Here is a 25,469-nt window from a genome sequence, read left to right as displayed (position 1 = left end):
TGGCCACCCCCTTTGTCTGTAGGAAGTGGGAGAAATTGAAAGAGAAGTCGTTGAGGGTGAGGACGAGTTCGGCTAAGCGGATGAGGGTGTCAGTGGAGGGGGACTGGTCGGGCCTGCGGGACGGGAAGATGCGGAGGGCCTTTATGGGGAATGCAGGTGTAGAGGGACTGGATGTCCATGGTAAAGATGAGGTGTTGGGGACCGGGAAATTGGAAGTTCTGGAGGAGGTGGAGGGCGTGGGTGGTGTCACGGACATAGGTAGGGAGTTCCTGGACCAAGGGGGAGAAAATGGAGTCCAGAAAGTTGGAGATAAGTTCGGTAGGGCAGGAGCAGGCGGAGACAATGGGTCGACCAGGGCATTCAGGTTTGTGGATTTTGGATAGGAGATAAAAGCGGGCAGTGCTGGGTTGGGGAACGATGAGGTTGGAGGCCGCGGGTGGGAGGTCATCTGAGGTGATGAGGTTGTGGATGGTTTGGGAGATGATGGTTTGGTGCTCGGGGGATTTCACAAGCTTCAAAATCTCCCCTCCCCCTACCGCATCCCAAAACCAGTCTAGCTCGTCCCCGCCTCCCTAACCTGTTCTTCCTCCCACCTATCCCCTCCTCCCATCTCAAGCCGCACCCCCATCTCCTACCTACTAACCTCATCCCGCCCCCTTGACCTGTCCGTCCTCCCTGGACTGACCTATCCCCTCCCTAACTCCCCACCTACACTCACCTTTACTGGCTCCATCCCCGCCCCTTCGACCTGTTTGTTTCCTCTCCACCTATCCTCTCCTCTATCCATCTTCTATCCGCCTCCCACTCTCTCCCTATTTATTTCAGAATTCCCTTCCCCTCCCCCATTTCTGATGAAGGGTCTAGGCCCGAAACGTCAGCCTTTCTGTTCCTATGATGCTGCTTGGCCTGCTGTGTTCATTCAGCTCTGCACCTTGTTGTCTCAATGTTACATGTGAGTTTTGTTCTCTATATAATTCTAGAATAGCAGCAGGTGTTGGTACAGATGTGGCAATGAACATGTTCCAAAGGATAGAAACAAACATTCACACTGAAGAATGAATACATTAATCATTATTACTGCAAATTTGTTGAGAACTTACTTGCAGGTATAATCAATGAAATTTTAGCCAGTAATCAATGCAACTCATTACACTTCATAGAAAACAGGAACCTGTGTTTGAATAAATGTACAATAGAACTTAATGTAAGAATGAGCTACCTCCCACTGTGGGAAACCTGGCACCAAACATTGACAATATTTAGGCTTGGGCTGAAAAGAGGCAAATAAAATTTGCATCACACAAGTGCCAGGCAAAGACCACCACCAACAAGACAGAATCTAACCATTCCCTCTTGACATTCAGCGGCATTAGCATCATTGAATCCCCATTAACTTCTTGGAAGTTACCATAGATTAAAAGCTGAACTGGGTTAGCCATATAAATATTGTAGCTGCAAGACCTGGTCAGAAGCTAGGAGTTCTGCACTGACTTAATTCCCCAAAAATGTCTACCATTTACAAGGCACAAATCAGGAGTGTGAAGATGCACTCTCCCCTTGCCTAGAGTGTTGAACAACACATTGGAATTTTGACAGCAACCAGGACAATGCAATGCACCTGAATTGGTACCCTGATCACAACCTGCTATATTCACTCTTTGCACCAATGAGGCATAGCAGCAGCATTGTACACTTTCTACAAGATGCACTGCAGTGACTTACTGAGGTTTCTTCACAGCTCTCAAACCTGTTATATCTACCACCTAGAGGGATGGAAGGACAAGGGGAGAAAATAGATGGAAAGACCATCACTACAAAATTTCTTTCAAGCCACACACCATCCTGACTTGGAACCACCAGCAGAATTTTCCCATCATTTAAGTGGCATGGGAAATGCAGAAAAATTTGGAAGAATACTGCATGAATGAAAAACCGAGAATGTCAATGCCAAGATAAAAATAAGTCTGAATTTTCCCTTGAGATTTCAACAACTAGATGAGAATTTTACTAATAAGCAACAATTATTATTATCATCATTGTCAAAACTTCTTATTATTCATTAATTTAACCTCATTTATATGCAGTTCATCATTCTCCCCAGCACTTGGTGAGAAACTAGATAACACCAATTCCTAATTTGAATATCTGAGCAGTTACCTGGTGGAAAAGTTCACTGGTTGTTTCTCAGAGCATCTATTTTTACTTTCATTAACCAATAATCTCATGACACACTCCATCAGCAGAGATCACCTTCAGCCTTCATTCATGGAAATTGGCATCAGCAAAACATTATCATGTCACCATGACTGCTCTCAGACTGACTGAGAAGATGCTTTCGCATTAGAATACAGCAATTTGGAGTTCATTGACACCTTGCATTCTAATGTTCCTGCCAGGTTACTATAAGCAGTGTGACACACACCTACCTGATATATCTGCTCAGGATGCATGCCAGGGCTTTTAGCTTGCTCTCTTACTTTGAGTTTACTGTATTGAAAACAACAAATGCTGGAGATCACAGTAGGTCAGACAGTATCCGTGTAGAGAGAGAGCAAGCTAATGTTTCAAGTCTAGATGACTCTTCATCTCAGCTGAAGTGCAGTGTGCAGGGGGCAGCATTTATGCTACAATGGGGGTGGGGGGGGTGGAGTTTTGGAGTGGTGGGGTGTAGGGTGCTGGTGGAGAAAGGATGTTGATGCTAAAAGATTAAGTGATCGGAATGTGAGAATGGCAGAACAATTGTGTGTCTAGCTGCCACAATGGAAAGAGCAGATTGGAGCGGGGGGAGTAGAGAGAGGACACGGTGGTAAAGAGAGTAACAAATAAAGCTAAAAGAAAAGGGATGAAATGGAAGTTGGTTTACAATTTGAAGGTGTTGAACTCAACTGTACTTTGATATCTGTCTATCCTTGCTTCTTAGTACAGACTGAAACTTAGGCAGCTTGTCATGTTTGTCAGCACTGAACAGTCAAGAGGATGTATGGTACTGCGCTACTTCAATATCATACTTACATTTGAAGCTTCCTTGGCAAAATTATTACAAGTGCTTCAGCCGAATGGCCACGTCTGAAAGTCTAAGAGGAGTCGTCCTTAGTCAAGTGAAAGGGAATATGGTCAGTCAGTGTATGCATCATTCAATCTCAGTCTCGGGGTTGACTATGATTAGTGCTGGGGCTTAGGCAGCAAGCATCAACAGGGGATTATTGGTTGGCATTCCATGCTGTGTTTGGAGAAGTGGAAAACACAAGCATGGGGATTAGAACCATTTTACGAGGAAACAGATGGAATAATGACTGTAAATATGTAGGGGGAGTGGCTAACTCCAAAATAAGGGTGGGATCTGATAGGCAGGAAGGCACAGGATACTATAGGGGGATTAGGGGTGTTATTTGCAAGTCCCTGCCACCCTGGAAAAAGGAGAATTGAGACAGATGAAAATAAAACTGCAGGAAAGGTGGTGAGGTGTCTGAAGTAAGTGAGTAGGAAGCACAGAGGGCAGGAAGCCTTGGTAGAGATGGAGAATGAAGTATGCTGAGAGCTGTTGAGTACAGTTCTGCATCAATAGTGAGAGTGGTAGACCATCAGCCTCAGTGGGAGGTGTGTGCAATGGCACAGTTAGATGGTGCGTGAGGTCGCAGAGAGAAAATGGTGATATTTATCTTTGTAGAGTGCAGAATATCATTGACAATTTTTCTACATTGCTGGACATTTCTTCTGAATGCGGGCACAGCTCTTACCTGAATGGTTAGGCCACTTCAAGCTTCTGGTGCTGTGGACTGCTTTTGCAGTCTAACAGAAAGAGGACAGTCCTCCTCTCCAACACTGTACAAGGACCTCCAGAAGTGCTACCTTCCCTTTCTCAGTAGTCTCCTCTGTACTAACCATTTCAAAGCAGACTTTGAATACCACATCCTGTCTTGCAACATTTAAACTGGTGTGCAACTGGGGTTTTAACATGGCACCTGCAATATCAACACTGGAACGTCTCGGCAGCATTGCGCACTTTCGCCTCTGTGACCACAGAATTGAACAAGATGGGGCCCAGATGCATATTTAATGTGGTGAGCAGCCAAGCTTAGTGCAAGAACAGATGCCATGCCCCAAGTAGTGAAACTCTCCATGAAATTCCTTGAAAATGCCACAGCCAAGATATGGCAAGATTCAGCCCTACATTACTGCTCATTCACTGTAGTTTTCTCCAAATCCTGGAACTTCCTCTCTGACATTATGGGCATATGCAAAATAGATGGACTGCTGCAGTTAAGAAGGCAGTCAGTAAAAACATCTCAAGGGCATGAAGGATTAGCAGTAAATGCTGGTCCAGCCAGCAACACCCACATCCTATGAAAGAATAAATGATAAAAAATGACTGTCCTGCTGCAGATCAATTCTGGCAGCTGAGCATTCTTAATCATCCAGCATCTGTTTCCTATGTTTATCTGTCGTGATTCTCTTTCTCATTTCATGCACTAAAATGAAAGTTACTACATACAGGCATTTCCATTCAAACATTTAACTTTCACTGCATTTTTATGTACCTTCTGTACTACATATTTTAATAAAGTAGATGGTTGAATTGTGATGGGATGAAAAATTATTTTGCATTTAAATATTCTATTTGAGTAAAGATTAATGATGAATTTACATTTTAATTTGCTCATAAAATTACATTACAATTTTTAATATCTATACCTTAGCTCATTACTTTTTCTTGTTGGAGACACAACCTAGAGTTCAGCAAAATTTCCTGGCTGAAACACTTATTTAGAGAAGATTAAATTCCTCTAAAATCTCTACCATAGCCATGTCAGGTTCATGGCTCAGAAATTTTTGGAATAGCATATTTTGTGGTGAGCAACGTGAACTGAACATTTTACGTCATCCTTCAGATGCTCTCTGTGCTGCAGATTAATGGTAATGCAAAATAATGAAGGGATAGCAATGTCAGTGCCCATTTGCTATGTCATGCATATCTAACTCCTTAACCAATTAAACAAAAAAAAAGCAAGAGTGAATGACAGGGAAATAACGTAAATTAGAATTAGAATCGTACATAGAATCAAATTTGAAATAAAACGAAAGACCATTCATTCACTTTCAGAGGAGAGAGAGAACAAAAAGAAATGAAAAATCAGGAAAAGAAACAAAAATAAAGAGGACACTGAAACCCATATGTGTTTGGAAATTGGTGTATTGGTCTTTGATAAGTTTACATTGAATGGCAGGGTAGGGATGCTAAATGTGCAAAAATTGTTCCATCACGAAGTACTAAAGCAGCATGATAATCAGGATGACAAAGAGTGAAATCAAAACAGAAGTGCTGGAGAAACACAGGTCTGGCAGCATCTGTGGACAAAGAAACAGAGTTAACATTTCAAAATTCATGTGACTATTCTTCAGTAAATGTAGGAATTGCTTGATGAAGATCCATCAATTTTACTTTCTGCCATCCTGAGAGTTGCATGCGAAAAATAACTGGCTAGCTGTGGCCCTTCATTCACTGTGACAATTTTGAAGTTATTGTCTTATTAAATCTCTCACCTATCTTCTCCAGGCTCACCTTTGGTTAGCTGATAATCTTAACAGTTTCCTCTCCTCGGTACCGTCTCCCTTCTCCTGAACTCTATAATCATGAAACTTCCCTGAACAATCTTTGCCCTGTATCCTTATTTCCTCATTTCCAAATTTTCTTTCCTCTCCCAAATCCCTGAATTTACTGTCGGAGCAAATTACTGCAGATGCTGGAATCTCTACTGAAAACAAAAAAAATGCTGGACATCACAGCGGGTCACACAGCATCCATGGAGAGAAAGCAAGCTAATATTTCGAGTCTAGATGACTCTTCAGAGCTGAAGTAAAGTTTGGAGGGGGCAGCTTTTATGCTGCAGTGGCAGGGAGTGTGGAGTTGGAGTGCTGAGGGAGAAAGGATGTTGATAGTTCAGATTGAGTGATCAGCATGTGAGAATGGCAAAACAATGGTGTGTCTAACTGCCAGGCTGGGAAGAACAGACAGTCCCAATGGAATGGGGGGAGGGGAGAGAGGACATGGTGAAAGAGAATGTAACAAGCAAACCTAAACAAAAGGGAAGGAATGTGCTCACAATTTGTAGGTGTTGAACTCAATATTAAGTCCAGAAGGTTGTAAAGTGCCTAGTTTGAAGATGAGATGTTGCTCCTCCAGTTTTCACTGTGATTTGCTGGAGCATTGCAGCATGCTGAGGACAGACATGTGGACATATGAGCAGGATGCTATGTTAAAATGACTGGCTACGGGAAGGTCAGAGTCATACTTGCACAAGGATGGGAGGTATTCTGCAAAGCGGTCACCCAGTCTGTGCTTGGTTTCTCCAATGTAGAGTAGGCTATATTGGGTGCAGCAAATACAATATACAAGATCGGAGGAGGTACAGGTGAAATGCTATTTCACCTGGAAAGACTGCTTACGCCGTTGGATGGTGAGCTGTAAGGAGGTGAAGGGGCAGGTATTGCACCTTCTGTAGTTATGTGGGAAGGTGCCATGGGAACGGTGGTATGTGTTGGTGGTTGAGAAATGGACCAGGGTGTCCCAGAGGGAATGATCCCCGTGAAATGCAAACAGGGAGAGTGAGGGGAAGGTGTATTTAGTGGTGGAATTCTGCTGGAGTTGGCTGAAATGGCAGAAAATGATCCTTTGAATGCGCAGGCTGCTGGGATGAAAAGTGAGAACAAGGGGAACCTGATCACATACTTGCGGTTCTGGGCAGAGCAGTTGCTGTACCAAACCGTGGTGCATCCAGATAGAATGCTTTCTCTGGTGCATCTGTAAAAGTTGGTGAGGGTCTTTATGGACATACTGCTGTGTAAGAGATTCAGGACACTGGAGTAATCTTACAATGACGTCACAGACCTGCATATCACTGAACATAAATAGTAGTGTAGGCGGAATTAGGACAGTATAGAAGACTCCCTACCAGACCAGAGTGCAACATGGACATGAACACACAAAGTACTACTGTGAAGTCTAAGCCTGAAGGCAGTACTTGAGTTTACCTTCACCTCCACCTGTTTGTCGCGAGCCCCAACTTATGTGATAAAACTATGATAAAAGACATACCATCACAATGACAGCCTATTCTGCCTTGGTAACATTAACTAGCTCTGACACTCTGACACTGCTTCCCCTTTTCTGCAGCTGAAACTCAGCCATCCACCTGTTTCCTCCAATTAATTATTCCAATGTTCCCTTGCCCAACTTTCTGCTTTCAATCCTTCATATTCTTGAAGCCATTCTGCTGCCTGTACCTTAAATTGCATCATCCCTGAGATTGCTTTGGCTCCAGACAAGCTAGGCTTTCATTTTCCCTGCCATGTCCTTGCTGATCACTACCTCTCAAACCTCTTCTAGCCCCAAAACTCTGAGATAGTTTTACTCTAATTGAGGGAGCTTGAGCAATCTCAATGTCAATTATTCAACATTAGCAACCACAGCTTCAGATGCAAAGACGTTCATGGCTTCTCCTGCTCTACATTCCACCCCACTCACCATGAACTCCTTTCTTAGATATTTTTTAAAACCTGTTCTTTACCATGCTTTTGGCCATCCGCTGTAATATCTCTACAGATAACTCACTGTCAAATTTAACGTTTCAAATTATCTTGGCAGGTTTTACTATGTTAACAGTGCTGTATCAATAAAAATATGATTTTCTTGTAGTAACTGTATTGATGGTAGGATGAGTGTATAAATACAAACATAATTTACTTAATTTTTAGATCCCCTAGGCACAATATATAATGTCTTGTCAAGAGATTCCTTGATTGTACCAATGGGAACTGAGTGAACAGGCAGTGGTGGGGGTATTATTGCACTGGCCGAATGACTCCTGCCTTGAACCCAGCTTCATGGGCTGCTTCTGGCAGCCGGGTGAGTATCTGCAGGCATTGGGCCCACATGAGGATGGGATCTCTTGTGATTAATAAGGATTGCTGCATGATCTGACAGAATTGATTACCCTTTGAGCACAGTTAATGCTGCTTTAGGAATCCAGCGACTGCAGCAAATGTGAGTTTCCCACTTGTGTCTGAACGGCATAGCGGACATAAATGGCAGCAGCCTTGACAAGTAAGCCATGGGTCACCTAGTAACCAACATATTGTGTGATCCTGGAGAGGCCTACAGCTGTGGATAAGACAGTTGTTGTGAATGCTGACGGTGCTGGTATGGCTTCAGTGAATCCTCATCTGTGTAAGTTGCTCCTGTGCTGGGAAATGATGAAGAAGGTCCTTCTGAAGTTGAGGTAGGAGAAATTGTTCCACAGTTAGAAATCCTCTATGAAGCAGTAAAACCTTTCAGAACAGGTATTGCGAGCACAAGTATTTCATGTCAGCTGACCAGCAGCAATGCAGTTTCACTCATTAAAGGCTTCCAATCTTGTGGGGAGTCTAGAACCAAGTCACAGTCTCCGAATATGGGTTCGGCCATTTAGGACTGAGATAAAAGAAACATTTCTTCTCTCAGAGGGTGGTCAGCCTGTGGAATTCACTACCACAGAAGGCTGTGGAGGTTAGTCACTTAATATACTTAAGCAAGGTTAATCAGTTTTTAGGTAATAAAACTTAAGAAAAGGCAGGATTATGGCATTGAACTAGATGATCAGCCATGATCACATTGATTGGTGGAGAAGGCTCAAAGGGCTGAATGATCTACTCCTGCTGTTGCTCCTAGTTTCTGTGTTTGCTTGCAAACAACACAGCATAACAACAGGAACTTCCTGTTCACTTTGCAAATGTCCCTGGTTAAACCAATGAAGTTTGTGGAATCATTTTGAATTCCCAATCCATTGGTACTTGAGGTTTTAACTTGCCTAAAAACATCCATTGTCAGTTAAAAAGTTGCCTGCGTTGTGTCTCATGAATCACATCTAGCTTCTGACTGATTTTGCTCTTAAATACCTTCACACTTTTGCACAGGCAATAATCCAAAGCAGGTTAAACGGTTTGGAAACACTAACTGTAATGTTGATTTGCTGAACCATAGGTAAGCAATTAATACTCCAGAGCTGAAATAGTTTTTGGCTGACTGTGGTCCATATGGTGGCTCAGTGGTTAACACGGCTGCCTCACAGCACCAGGTTTGATTCCAGCCTCAGGTGATTGTTTGTGTGGAGTTTGCATGCTCTCCCGTCTCTGTCTGGTTTTCCTCCGGGTGTTCCTGTTTCCTCCCACAGTTCAAAGATGTGTAGGCTAAGTGGATTGGCCATGCTAAATTGCCCTGTGGTGTCTGCAGATGTGCAGGCTATGTGGGTTAGCCATGGGAAATGTGGGGTTACAGGGAGAGGATAAGGTTGGGGGTGGGTCTGGATGGGATGCTGATTGAGTATGTCAGTGTGGGTTTGATGGACCAAATGGCCTGCTTCCACACTGTAGTGATTTTATGTTTCTATGATGTATTATCCATTTATCCTGAGCAGATGGTCCCTTGGTTTACTCAATGAAGCATAACTGCATTGGTAAATGCAAGATTTGACCTTGGACAAATACAGTTTTAAGTAGATTTTCATCCAGGAACCCAGCTTCTGTATAAAGTCACGATCATGGAAATAGAGACCATATGATTGTATCTTCGTAATTCAAGGCCAGGTCAATACAGCAGATTCTGCAGATGCAAATCGACAATAGTTACATGATCCAATAGTTACATGAAAGCAAGAAGGCAGAATACTACCTGAATGGCTGTAAATTGGGAGAGGGGAGTATGCAGTGGGACCTGGGTGTCCTTGTGCATCAGTTGCTGAGTAAGCATGCAGGTGCAGCAGGCAGTAAAGGCGGCAAATAGTATGTTGACCTTCATTGCAAGAGATTTCGAGTAGAGGAGCAAGGATGTGTTGTTGCAGTTATACAGGGACTTAGTAAGACCACACCTGGAATAGTGTGTGTAGTTTTGATCTCCTTTTCTGTGGAAGGATACTGCCGCTCTTGACGGAGTGCAATGAAGGTTTACCAGGCTGATTCCGGGGATGGCGGGTCTGATGTAAGGGTAGAGATTGACTAAATTGGGATTGTTTTCGCTAGAGTGCAGATGAATGAGGGGGAATCTCAGTGACTTATAAAATTCTAACAGGACCAGACAGGGTAGAGGCAAGGAGGATGTTCCTGATGGTGGGTGTGCCCAGAACCAGGGGTCACAGTATGACGATTCGGGGTAGACTATTTAAGAAGGAGATGAAGAAACATTTCTTCATCCAAAGGGTGGTGAGCCTGTGGAATTAATTACCAAAGGAAGTAGTTGATGCTAAAACGTTGAATGTATTCAAGAGGCGACGAGATATAGCACTTGGGATGAATGGAATCAAAAGGTTATGAGGAGAAAGCAGGGTTAGGCTATGGAGTTGGACGATCAGCCACGATCATGAAAAATTGCGGATCAGGCTTGAAGGGCTGAATGGCCTCCTCCTGCCCTTATTTTCTATGTTTCTATGTTTCTATCGATGAGAGACTAGAGCTATATATACATATATATATATTTCTTTCCACTGTGTTGACATTGTATTTCAGTGCCATAAGCCAATTATTGTCTTATGTAAGAAGATCATTGTACTATTACACATTCAATTGTATGCCCTCCAATCTATAGTTCAGCTTAGTTTTAATGTTTTAATAAAGAACTCTTTCAGAATCCAATAGTTGAATCTTTGAGCAATTTGTTCGATCTGTTGATTTTGAGAAATACACAATTGATTTTTATTGTGTGATGGAAACCATTCCAGAGAGAATTTCCATTTCCACTTTATTATCACCACCCACCTGCTTTCCTAAAAACAGGAAACATTACCGCACAGTAGCATGCACAGATGTTACTTAAATAAAAAAAAAGCAACAAACAATACTTCCCAGTTTTACAAATCTGAATTCTTCTCTCGCTAATAACTTTTACACGTTGAAGTCACATACTCAGGGAATGGGTTCAGATAAGAGATTGTTTGTTCTCCACAATAGATAGTTACACTTGGTGTCATCGATTGGCAAGTATTGAAAAGAAAATGACACCTGCTCCCATCTAGCATATGTGTCCTTTTAATGAATTCCATTAGTGCTATCCAGTGATTCTAAATGCTTTCAAAAATACATTTCCTCGTAAATGAAACTGTAATGCACAAACCAGTGGTTAATCATTAAAGCAAATACATTCTACCCTGTTTTTCCACTTTCAGCAGGTGCCTAATTCTTGGCACTTTCTAAAATCTCCTCAATTAAATTCATAACAACTAAATGTGATTTTTTAAAAGAAATAATTCCACTAAATAATTTTGATGTTCCTGAGTTTTGTATATTCCTTGACAGAAATTCAATAAGCTGTTCTACACCTTCATTATAGACATGCTCACTTTAAATAAATTGTATTCCCAGAAGTAAAATTCAATTGCATAATATCAGAATTAAATGGCTTTCTTCACCTATTGCTCAGATTTCAGCTGATTCAGGCTACCACTACTTAATGGCAACATGTGTGGTATTCTATGTGAACAGGATGCTGCCATCAAGCCTACCACATAAATCAGAAAAATGGTATACAAATTTCAATGCCAGTGTGATTTCACAAAGGTAAGCTGTACGTCCCAATGACTGATGGATTATATAAAATTATACATACCGTCAGCTGTTGCAACAGGCAGAGTGCAAACTGAACACAACCGTGCTTACAAAATTCAGAATATAAAGCCCAATATTAAATGTCATATCACTATTGAACAGCATTTGCTAAACAACCCTGAATGTGCTGGGATATTTAAGATTATCAGCTGGGCTGACAGTCTGATTCACTTAGCCAAACTAGAAGCCGCACATGTTCATATGCATGGCCCTATTGTTTGCAATATACATAACATATCCATGCATTGCTCCTTTTCTAATGAACAAAAACTCAGGACAGCCTTTTCATGGTGCATCCCCATGTCAATGTCTTGACTGACCAGAATTGACTTTTCTGGTTTGAACCAAACAAAAGCTACGCTGATGGCTTACAACACCTCATGGTTGGACAGTTTCAATGAGTTCTGAATCCATCCTATTCAGTATGGCATTAATGTCACAGAACACGTTGAAATGTACCCTCAGTGTAATCATGAGATATTGTCTCAACAAGGATACTGTGGTGGTCACTCCCACCAGTAGAATCATGCACCTGAGGTTCTTAAGGTTCTTAAGGACAGGATCAAGTAGCTTTCTTTCTCTCACCTTTCTGTTACTACAAACTGAGTATAGCAGTTATATCAACACATACTCAATGGCATCTAGGCTTCGGCAATATATGCTGGCCCAGCCAGCAATGCCCACATCTCATGAATGAATTAAAAATAACTACAAAACCGCTCTTAGTAATGGACATTATACCTACCCATCCAGAGTACTTCAGTTTCCTTGCTAACCCCAGTGCTTCTTACAACTGGGATTCAACATGGAGCAGTACAGAGCAATCAGCTAAGGGAGGGATACAGGTACTAATCAACAACTATTTTCATTTTCCATGTTTAATTCTTGGCTATGAGACCTGAGGTCTGAAGTCAGCGTTGTTCAATTGTTAGGGCCACTCCCTCCTGACTATATACCACTGTGTAACTACTGCTGAAGCATTTATCCTCTAATAGGACAAGATATTTCCAGGGACTGTGGTAGAGCATTAGGAATGTTGGCCAAAAGGAATGATTCTTTGATGACTATATCAGGCTGTGGATTGACTAGTCTGTAATGTGGATTAGTCTCACAATTTTATGATAAGTCGCTATATGTTAGTTAGGACGACATTGCCAGCTGGGTGTCTCTTATTTGTGCCTGAATCAGAGACTACAGACATAAATGTAAAACTGACAGTGATCAGCTACATCATAGAAAGCATTTTTTTTATTGTCAGAGCATAGAGACAGCACCTAGTGAAAGCTGAGGATTTATCCCATTGTTTCGCTTTCATTGTAGCTTCACATTCATCTCAAGAAGCAGCATCTCTGTTTCATTTGTCGATAAATATTAGGTGGTTTTGTCCTTTTAGTTCAATTACTTGATAACAAACTGGTGCCTGCTTCATTCCTTGATATGGCATCTGCAATTTATCTAACAAGAGCTTATTTTGCTTTTGAATAGGGTGTTGAAAATTTTCAGCCCTTGTAAAGTTGGGATGTGAACAAAGGTAAGGGGACAAATGACTATCCTGCATGAGATAGGCTGGAGTTTGCATAATAAAAATTAAAGCAATTTTTTACATTTGCTATAGTATTCAGTTTTCAGGGACAAATGGCACATCTGATGCTCTGGAGGAATCTTTATAAGGTACTGCTGAAGTCTTCCCAAGTACTCAACCTGGCACCCTTTAAAGGACCCATGGGCTGGTAATGTCTCCCTGGCCTGACCTATTAACCATCTCTCCATTGGAATTAACTGATATTTTCCCATTCAATAACCACAAACACTTGGCACTTGTATTTTATGTGACATCTATGTTTCTCTACTGCCTTAATCTTTCTTCTAAATCCATATACATTCAACAGAATACAAATCTATCATAAAACAATGGTATGCAAAAGTGCTTGATGAAACTGAACAGACATTTTATGTTAAGTGATGGCATTGTTTCCAAATTGCTGTCAAATATATCTTTTGCCAGAATCAAATTTCCTTAAACTTCGCTGACTTTTGTACTTTCAGAAATAAGGGAAGAAACTATTTTCTTCAAACAACACCTACCATAGTTGGTCAAAATTTTGTATGTTGTTTTCAGAGACAAAGAGCCAGAACCTTCAAGATGGCAAGTTATTGAAATCAAAAATAGTTAGCTTCTACAAAAGATGCTGTCATCCAAATGATAAATGAGCAGATTAAACTAAAACACACCCATCAAAGGATTTGTTTTATGAAACTCTTGGGAAACTTCTAGGCTCCCATGAATGACTGAAGTGTGAATAAACATTCTTCAATCAGAGTATAGTATGGTGAATGTTTTTGGTCTCCAAATGCACATATCTCGAAAGGTTAATGGTAGTAGTTTTGTTAGTCTTAGCCATCAAAGAACAGTTTGAAGCCATAGGGGTGAAAAAAAGTAAACAATCTGAGTAGTAGCTGTATGGACTCTGATTAGAGCTTGGCTATAATCTGGATTATTTAAGTTACTTCATAATCGTACTTGACAATACTAAAAACACAGCACTCTAAATAAATTGCCCTTTTTCACACACCACACACAATGTATGGTCTAACACTTTTCTACTGGGAATTCCATATTATGATATTCATACAGTGATCTCTTTAATATTATGAGGGTGGACACCCAAGAGGTAATTGCAGTAATCATTGTTCCTGGTAAGATTGGAAATATTCTGCCTCTTTTGAACATATCCAAATTGGCAATGATAAGTTACAATTGTTGACTACACATGCCAGAAGCAAATTTTTCTATGTGAAGTTGCATGGAATTGTGGCAAACTCGCTAAATGTGCTTCAACCAAATGACGGTGCCTCAAAGTCTCAGGGGAGCAGTCCTTAGTCAAGTAAAGGGGAACTGTCATCAGTCAGGGGGTCCAGCAACAGTCAGTTAAGGTCACCATCTATCTCACTACGAGAGCTCGGCCTATTGCAGCATTCAAGATTAGGAGTTTGTATCATTATAGTCTTGGGGAGTGGGCTGTGGTCAGTCCTGCAAGGCCAGTACCCCTGGTCAGAGGATTCATGGTAGGTCAGCCTGGGAGGGGGCATAGAGATCAGTCAGGGGTTTGGTCACTCAGTCAGAACTGTTCTTTCAAATTTGCCATGGTGTTAAGGAGAATTCGGCACGGTTAATCCTAAGGGTCTGTTTTCTGAAAGTCAGTGATGGTTATCTGGAGTATGGCTTTGGTGGACAAGTTCAGGAAGTTAATTGTGGGGATTGGAAACAGCACGTTGGTATGCTGAAGGAATCATAACTGAAAAAGCAGGCATTCAGGGTGATCAGAGGAGCAGGAAACTCGATGTTTCGGGTCAGGATCCTTCATCAGGGCTTGAGTTCTGAAGAAGGGTCCTGACCTGAAACATCGGCTTTCCTGCTTCTCTGATGCTGCCTGACTGGCTGTGTTCCTCCAGCTCCACAATGTATCAACCACAGCAATGTGAATCTTCATTACAACACACACAGCAGTCAAATATTTCAAGCAAATATGTGCTGATAAGCAAATCCAGTAATTACAATGCTGACTAATTTCTGTCCTGTTGTGCACGTGGAAACACTGAAAGACTTTCAGTCCTAAAACTGAAGGGGAGGAATTGCTCCGGATTCTGCAACTTAACAGCCTCCAGAAAACTTGCAGTGGTCCGAAAACCACTGATTACAATTCCAATGGAAAACTCATCACATCAGAAGTTGACAACAGCATGAAAATAGAACGTGGTTACTTAAATAGCTAAAGTTATGCCACATAAACATATAAACTTATTGACATTTTAACAGAAACTTTGTTCCACAATAAGAATGAATGGAAGATAAATATATTGGTTCATGATATTTTCAGAAGACAGAGAAAAGAGACAAAGAGGAGTGATAATATTGATGAAGAAAGGAATACATTCTGGAGAGTATATAGAAAACAGGAAACAAAATGTTTAGACAACCAATATAGTAATCTTGTCAGTGGAAAAAACTTGTTACATTCGTAGAGTGATACAGCAGACATTGTGTCAGGGAAATATAGAAATCTGTATAAATAGTAGGAAGGTGAAGAGGAATTATCAAATAATTTTTCTAGGAGATTTTAACAACCTGCTTAGTGATTAAAGCAGGACAGAAAAAATGGAGAATAGCGAATGAAATTTCTGAAACTTTTCAATATGCCTTTCACAAGCTATATGCCTAAAAGGGGAGTTGCATTGCATAATCAAACTATAAGGAACAGAATAGAATAGGTAGTTAAATTAAGTGTAGGTGATGACCTCAAGGGAAGTGTGCACAATACTATGTCTGAAAGAAGAGGGAAAATGTTGTACTTAAAAATAGAATGAAGTCAGAAGAGGGAATAGCGTGATATAGTTTTCTATATGTTAGCCCATATAGAGCACATTGACTTGTTGGGACAGATGTTTTGAAGTTTAGTAACAATATTAATTGAGTATATTGATATATCTCAGACTCACATATACACTACGCCCAATTAGATTACTTTTACATTATATACATAGTTGACTAGATGACTAACTTCACTGCACTGTACTACTGATCAGACTGGTTGGATTAACTGACTACTGAAAGTATGATGGAGATTTTTTAAAATACTAATCTATACTCATCTAAACTGTCTTAAAAAGATAGTGTTATTGATAAGATCTGTGCCATAATACTGCAAGGTAGGTCCGTAAAAAGTTGGAGTGATCCAGCAGAGGTAACCATAACTCACATAACTTGTGAATTCATTAATATGGTCTGACTCTTTTTTTCAAGTGTTTAAACACATTGTCACATTGACAATATATCCTAAAGTAGTGTGAAAAGAATTGGTCATTATTTACATATCTGAAACTTTAGCCAAAATTCAAGCTGTGCAGTTTTAATCATTTTTATGTGTCAGTCATTTTTATCTCATTACAAGAGACCAATAAGACTGAGTGCAGAAATGCAAACTAACCTACATTTAGGAATAAATTAAGCTGTTGCTTACTGTATGGCTCTGAAATATAATTCTGAGCTGTGAAGTCAATAGAATAACTTGTATTGTTTAGAATTTTTGTTAGTCAGAGTTCAACACATGCAGTAATTAACCTGGAATTCTGATTTACTTTTTCTTCATAAATTCTGAAGGAAGAAAAGTTATGTAATAAATTAAGTCACTCAGCTCGGAAAAATGGTGATCATCGTGATCAAGAGCGAACATTCAAAACAAATTTCTCACCACTGACCTTTATAGTTGAGGTAACTAGATTACGTTCTTTTATTTTATATTCAAGTTAAATGTTGAGCTTCTTGTACTTTGAGTCTGTGTTTTAAGAGATTTATTTTTCACTGTCAGCCTTTGAGTTGGAAGCAGGACAGAAGATTGTAATTACTGTAAAATATTTGGAGAATCTGTGATGGTTTTCAAAGGAAAAAATGAATAAAATGGAATGTTAAACATTTGTATCACTTATAAAAGAATTAACTATAATTTTTGGATAATATTTGTCCACATGACATGATGAACTGAAGCAGTATTAAGAGGAAGTAAATTAGAATATGAAGACCATTTGGCAGACAGAAAAGAAAATAAAACGGAACAGCTGGAAGACAAAGGTGGTCAGGAATGTAGGTCCAAAAGCTGGATTCCTGAGTGGTTAGAAAGCACGTTTTGGACTGCTGCCACTATTTATTTCGCTTCTGAGTGATTGTGTTTCATCCTATGAAAAGGTAAAGGTGGTTCTGATAGTGTGGATCTATCTCTAATGGGAACAGAAAGTTGAGAATACTATAGTGCCCTCGGGTGGAAGATTGCATTGGTGGAACCATTTCCAGACAGATGCTGCTACTCAGTCCATAATCTACTCTGTCCTTAATGAAAGGGCCTTACACTCTGCCCAAACAAGGTCCAAATATGGATGAAAATCAGTGCCATTCAAGTGGAGTGGGCTACTTTAGAAGTTTAGAAATTTAGAAACTTGTGAAATGCCTTTGTTCTATCTCCTATTCCTGGTATAATTTATAATTTGTACCAAATTCGATTTGCCTGCTAATGTAATTTGATCCCGATGTGTGTTAAAATAACTGTAAAATTCTGTTCAGTAATTTCCTCAGTTAGGGGTTGATTGGTAAAGTTGTAGCTTTAGTTTTACAAATCCCTTTGGAGTTAATTACATCGTAACTTGCAAGAATCTTTGCCAAAATAACCATTAAAGAAAACGTAAAAAAAAGGAAGTTGCATTTTCTGTGGCTTAGTATTTTCAAAAGGCATGCGATTTTAAATTCTTACAGAGCAACTATGATAATGTCTGTGAAAGAAATCTCAAAATAAAGACCAATGTATCACTAACAGCATGACAACATTCCTTTCGGATCAGCAATTGGCAAAGTTTCTAGGTTGCATGAAACCTGTAAAATATTTTTTAAAGAGAAAATGTAACTGAATCTGCTGGGGTGAAGTTCATCAGTTCTCTAAAGGTGGACAGAGAGGTTATGTTAAATGGCAACAGAAGGTACAAAGGAGGGAGGCAGCTTGGCTGCTCCTAGTCAGAGATAGCTGGCCAATTACTCCAATTAACTGACTAAGTAGTTACATTTTTACAACAATATTTAGCAGCATCAGCATGGACTCTGCGGACAGCCATGTTAACGGTTATAGGCTCCCAGCAGGTTCTTGTGGGGTCATGTTGAAATAACTCTACAAAGGCCAATATCCAATCACCAAGTCACCCTTTATTTGCATGTGCACCTTACATAACACTGACCCAGCTAGCACAGAGCCAGCTCCTAGAGTGAACAGAACCTCTAACACTCCTGTTTATATCTGTCAGCCAGGACTTCCTGAGTGGAACAGATTAGTTAATTAGATTAATCTATGAGATCCACTTGGTTGACATTGTTCCAATCACTACAAAGTCTTCCTTTATGGTTGCCCCACGTAATATAGAAGAAACACCCCCACTGCAGATGGTAATGTCTGGCCCCACAGTTCCACTTCTGTGATCACCTGGATATACCTGCCTGATACTGGAATGTTAAAATAAAATCCTTACTCACTTCTTTAAGGATGCCTCAACAATGAGGCACTGTCTCTTTTGCCCTGGAACAGCAACCATTTCTTGGAATTGATTTGATTTATTCTTGTCTCGTGCTGAGATACAGTGTAAATATCGTTTTGCGTGCCATCCAGAAAAATCATAGTACATCAGGGTAATAGAACAGAGTGTAGAATATCTGAGGCTAACCATAACCCAGTTCCTCTGATTGGAATGACTGCATCGAGATGTGAGCAGCCATCTTCAATTGGATGGATGGCTTGATGGTGGCCTCATAATTGCATCCCACCTCCCTCACCATCAGCCCATGCAAGCTCAGGACCTGCTTTAGGTCTGGAAGTTGGACCGCATGACTCCCTTTAAAATACAGCCCAGTGTGTGTCGTCCTTCAAAGTAACTAGTCATTCAGTATCTAAGTTCAGATAAAATGGTGGACAAGGGGCAGGAGCACTTTGGGAAAATGGTACAGCCCTCGAATCTAAATCACCTTAATCCCACTTGCTGGGAGCAGGGCTGGAGAGTGTTATTTACTCTAACCCCTTTGGAACAATCTGTCCTGTAAAGTCATTCCCTGTGGGAAAACATTTAACATCTTTACTGGAACTGTCTTGACATCAACAGCTGTGTGTGGGTAATAAAATCATTGAATTCAACAACTGTGAAGTGCAGAACATTTGCTTACTACATCTGAGCTCAACAGAGCACACCATTAACTCCATCATCCTCTTATAGGATTTCAGCACATTTTTTTGCTGGTGAGGTAATGCGCAGCAACGACAAAAAGAGAAATTGGCAGTAAATGACAGTGATCTGTTTCTATGTACTCATTTGGATTCAATCCCAGTCATTTCAAAAAACTGTATTAACAAGTCAGTGAGTGACAATGTTGATTGAAGCAACACGATCAGAACAGATGAAGACAATTTAATTTTTTCCTCTGACATTAGCAGATTACTGATTCTGTTAGGAAATTTGCAGAGATAATCCCACCCTTTTTATTGTTTTCCAGAATTTCTGGTGTTATGCCCCACTTGGGAAAGTATTTGGATTCTCAAACCCCAGGGTCTTCTCAGAAGTTAATGATTTAATCAAAGCACACAAAGTCCCTAATTTATCTGTCTGTTGCAATCAAGTTAACAGAAAAGTTGACAAGGTTCCCATACTTAACAAGAGCGACTGTTTATGACAAATAAGCTCATTCTAATCTCAAGTGAACAGCTATCCACTATCAACATATAGCATAACTAATTAAAACTGCATCCCCTTTCTAAAACGCCTACACACATGTACAGATACAAGCAAAGAAAATGTGCTTTCATGGGTAGAGGGAAGGAAACTGGGAAACACAATTCAATAGCTCCAATCAACAGGGTTCATTGGCTGTTTTTGGCTGGCCAGAATTTTCTGTTCTTCAATCTCTTTTCTCCGGTTCCTTCATTTCTTCACAGGAAGAACAGGACAATTGATGCACTAACTGCAAACGCTCAGAGTTACTGGTTAAAGACAACAGCCTATAGCAACTGATGAGAAAAAATAACTGGCTTCATTTAAGCTTCATGTATTTTAAATACAGGGACAGGACAGTGGCTCAGTGGTTAGCACTGCTGTCTTAAAGCACCAGGGATCTGGGTTCAATTCCACTGTTGGGTGCTTAAGCGTGTGGAGTTTGTATGTTCTCCCTGTGTCTGTATGGGTTTCCTCCAGGTGCTCTGGTTTCATCCCACAGTCCATAGATGTGCAGGTTAGGTAGATTGGCCTACTAAATTACCCTGTAGTGAGTAGGCATGGGAAATGCAGGGTTATGGGGAGTGAGTGTGAGTGTGGGGGTGGGGAGTGGATGTAGGTGGGATGCTCTTCAGAGGTTCAGTATGGATTTGATTGGTCAAATGGCCTGTTCCTACTGTAGGGATTCTATGGTTCTATGGACACACACACTCCACCCTTCCAGTAGTCCACAATCTGTTCAGATGCACAAGCTTTTTGGCTATCCAGAAACCAATCAGACTGTTGTTGCCAAACTGATGACCTTTGGCATCCATGACTGGTCACAATTGCACAAACCAATCAGCTATGTGTTACCAGTCAAATCTCACTCTGCAAACAAAGTGGTAAGATATCTACAAACATTTTCCCTACAGCTTGAACAACAGCAACAGTGTAAATACCACATGTAATGAGTTTCAGTAATAAAAACAGAAGATGCTGGAGAAACTAAGGCAGTCTGGCAGCATCTGTGTTGAGAGAAACAGAGTTAACACTTTGAGTCTGATATCTAGTAACTCTGTTTCTCTCTCCACAGATGTTGTTGAGTTTCTCTAGCATTTTCTGTTTCTATTCAAAATTTACAGCATCTGTAGTATTTTACTTTTACATGACATTCAATGGCTTGTTTTTAAAAGTGCAGCAATCCAAAACAGAGAAAATAAAATGATGCTATTTTTACAGTGGATATTTTTAGGATAATTCTGTTTAGGTGTTACATATCCAGTGATTCCATTATTACTGCAGTTAATTCACAAATTTGAACTAATTGTTCATCTGTTCAAGTTTCCACAATATGGCCACACAAAGGTGATTTTAAATGTGGCTGGTAGAACTGCTTTTGTTTTATTTCAAACAACTACTGACATCATAGGATGTTGACTCAGTACAAAACAAAAATAGGGTGAGATGCAATCTGGAATTTTTCATCATTTGCTTTAAAACTAAGGTTATAGCTTTACTTATTGATAGTATATTATACATATAGTAATAAATGTGGTACTTACATTAAATTGCAGCCAGACACTGCTCTCCAGAGGAACTCAAAAAGTGCTTGATTTTTAAATTTATTGCTGGGAGGTTCTAAATCAGTGACTCTAAAACCTATTTGGTTGAAGGACCCCTTTATAACCAGATTAGTAATCACAAAGCTCCATCGATATTGAAATGCTGTTTGACAAACATAATGGTAAAGTGCTATATGTGAAGATTGTGCTAGTAATGCTTTGAAGAAAATAGGTATTCCAATATCACTGAAATGAATGTCTAGAGCTCACTTGGCTGAAATTGGAGAGGGCAGGAAAGGCGCAAGATCACTTTTTAAAAAATTCATGATGCTATGTGGAATTCGCTGCCTGGCCAGAATTTATTGCTGATCCCTAGTTGCCCTTGAGGAGGTGGTGATGAGCTACCTCTTGAACCACTGCAGTCCATCTGCTGTAGCTAGATCCACAATGCTGTTCAGGAGGAAATTCCAGACCTTTAACCTGATGACAATGAAGTGAAGGAATGATAATATATTTCCAAGTCATGACTGTGAATAGCTTGGAAAGTAATTTGCCACAGGTGTCATTCCCATGTATTTGCTGTCCTTGCCCTTCTAGATGGAAATAATCATGGGTTTGAAAGGAGCTGCCTCAAGATCGTTCATGAATTTGTACAGTGCATCTTGTAAATAGTACACACTGCTGCTACTGAGGATCAGTGCTGGATGTTTGAGGATGTAGCACCAATCAGGTGGGCTGGTTTTTTTTTGGATGGTGTGACGCTTCTTGAGTGTTTTCGGAGTTGCATTCATTCAGGCAAGTGGAGAGTATTCAACCACATACCTGACACTGTAGAAGGTGGGCTGATTTTGGAGAGTCAGAAGGTGATTTAAGTGCTGGAGAATTCCTAGTACCTGGCCTGCTCTTGCAGTTGCAGTATTTATATGGTTAGTCCAGTTGAGTTTCTTGTCAATGGTAACTACCAAAATGTTTAGTGTGGGGAATGTCCTGCTTTTTTGGGCATTTTCTACATTGTCAGATAGAGGCCAATGTTGTAGCTGAATTGGAACAGCTTGGCTAGGGGCGCAGCAGTTCGAGGGCACGTCTTCAGTACTATTGCTGGAATGTTGTCAGGGCCCAGAGGCTTCACAATGTCTAGTGCCTCCAACTATTTCTTGGTTCACATGAAATGGATCAAATTGGCTTCTGTGATGATTGAGACTTCTGGAGGAGGCCAAGATACATCATTAAACACTTCTGGCTGAAGATGTTTGTGAATGCTTCAGACTTATCTTTTGCACTGATGTGCTGGGCTCTTCCATTTTAGAAGATGGGGATATTTGTGAAATCTCCTCCAGGGAGTTGTTTAATTGTCCACCATTATTCATGACTGGATGTGGCATGACTGCAAATCTTAGATTTCAGTCATTCGTTCTGGAATCATTTAGCTCTGTCTATCATTTATTGACAAAACTGTTTAACAAAAGTATCTTTCCTGAAATAAGGAAACCAAAACTGCAGACAGTACTCCACATACAATCTGAACAAGCCCCTATACAACTGAAGGCAGACTTCATTATTTCTGTACTCAAATCGGTTTGCCATAATGGCCAAACATTCCATTCACCTTTCTAATAGCTTGCTGCATTCGCATCTTAGCCTTTAGTGATTTATTTACAAGAGCATCCAAACCTTTTGCATATCCAAGGTTTAGACATGCTCGCACATCTGTTTTTCCTACCAAAGTAGATAATGTTACATTTTTCCACATTATATTCCATCTGACATTTCCTTTCAATCACCAACCTGTCCAAATCCTCCTGAAAACATTTTACATCTTCGTCAACATATTTTCCTGCTTAGCTTTGTGTCACCTGCAAATTTGGAAATATTAGTCCCTCAGCTCCAAATCATTGATATTTATTGTGAAAATCTGAGGCCTAATTACTGACCCTAACCAAACTCTATCAGTTACAGTTACACCAATGTGAGAATGGCCCATTTATGTCCAGTGACTATTTATTGCCAATCTGCATGCCATGCCAGTACATTGCCTTGTACACCATGTGCTTTAACTTTGCTGTCCAACTTGCTCCAGGGAAGGGGGTGTATTATCAAACAGCTTCCTAAATTCCAAATATACTACATCCATTTTTTTTCCCTTTATCAATTTTGTTAGTAATACCCTCAAAAAACACCAGTAGTTTTGTTGAACACTATTTTCCATTCACAAATCCATGTTGACTGTGCACAATCAGATCATTTTTATTCAAGTTTTAATTTACCATGTCCTTTATGATAGCTTCTAACAATATCCCTAAATTAATGTAAGGGGTTGAGGGGTCTGTAATTCCCTGTATTTTCCTTTGCTCCTTTCTTAAATAGTGGGATAATGTTCACAAGTTTCTAACCTACATGAATTATTCCAGAATCTATGGAATTTTGGAAGATAATTACCGACTCCTTGGATTGCCTATCAACTCCTTCAAAACTCTGGTCTGCAAGTTATCAGGTCCCATGAATTTCTTAAGTACCTCTTACCAATACTAATTTCCTTTAACTCCTCATTCACCCTAGTCACTTGAATTTCTAATTCTGAGAGATTTCTTATACCATTACATAACCATTTAACCTCTCCACTACTTCTCTAACCCCAATGTAAATCCTTCCAGCTTTGCTTTCAATGGACCCACATGCATCTTAGCCAAATGTTTCCTTTCAATGTAGCTGAGAAGCTTTTACAATCCATTCTTCTGTTTGCTTTACTTGATTGGATTTGTATTCCATTTTTCCTTTCCTTATCCATTTCTTGGTCCTCTTGGCTATTTTCTAAAGACTTCCCAATCCTCAGATTTAATAGTCTTTCTGACCACTTCCTAAATCTTTATTTTAAAACCTCATACAATCCTTAAACTCCCTTTTCAGCCATGGTTGGGTGACATTTCTTGAGTTCTTGCATTTTACAGAAATGTATAATTCCCATAAGCCAAGTAAATGTAAATGTCCATTGCCTATGTACGGTCATGCCTTTTAATGTATTTTCCAATCCAGCTCAGCTCACTTGCATTTCTCGCTTTCATTCTTTTCTTTATTTAAATTTGACACCTTTGCTTCGGATTGAACCACCTCACTTGCAAATACAATGTAAAATTCTATCGTATGGTGATCATCCCTTCATAATGATTATTTTGTAACAAGATTATTAAGTAAAAGCCAAAAGAACTGCAGATGTTGAGTTCAATAATTTTAGGGCCTAAACTCTCCCATGTTCCAGCCCCCCACCCCACACACCAGGCTTTGTTACCACATAGCCTGCCATTACACACCCGCTGTTGTTAGTCACTAACAGTCCCCATTAACAACTATACACCCTCCCAGCCTGATCATTAGCAACTCCTTTGTCTGTCCAACTGTCTTTTTCTCTCTTGGGGCTCTATCCTATTGTTTACTCCCTACCCCACCCACCTTCCTATTTTCTGCATATAAACTGAAGTTTTCCCAGCCACCATCAGTTCTAAGGAAGGGTCACTGGACCCGAAACGTTAACTCTGTTTTCTCCTTCACAGATGCTGCCAGACCTGCTGAGCTTTTCCAGCAAGATTAGTAAGTAGTTCCTTTCAGTGCATAATAGTAGATCCAAAATAGCCTGTCCTCTAGTTAGCTCTTAGACATGCTGCTCTTCAAAACTTTCTCTAAAACACCCCAGAAACACATCCTTCACAGCTTTAATGCCCAATCAGTTTACCCAGTCTAAATGCAGATGGAGGTCACCCACGATTGTTGTGTTTCATGTGCTACAAATGTCTCCCATCTCCTGATTTAAACCATACCACACATTACCATTACTATTTGGTGGCCCAAATATAATTCCATCGAATATCTACTGCCTTTTGCTGTTTCATAGTTCCACCCAAACAGATTACACACCTTGTAGTTCCAATCTGAGATCCTTCCATGCTAATGTACTGATCCTATCTCCTATTTTCAGTACAACTCTACTTCCTCTTCTTTCCTGTCTTCCTAAATGTT

This window comes from Rhincodon typus, chromosome 12 (genome assembly GCF_021869965.1).
Source record: "Rhincodon typus isolate 14 chromosome 12, sRhiTyp1.1, whole genome shotgun sequence".
NCBI lineage: Eukaryota > Metazoa > Chordata > Chondrichthyes > Orectolobiformes > Rhincodontidae > Rhincodon > Rhincodon typus.
The sequence above is the reverse complement of the archived record's forward strand: the minus strand, read 5'-3'. Positions refer to the sequence as shown.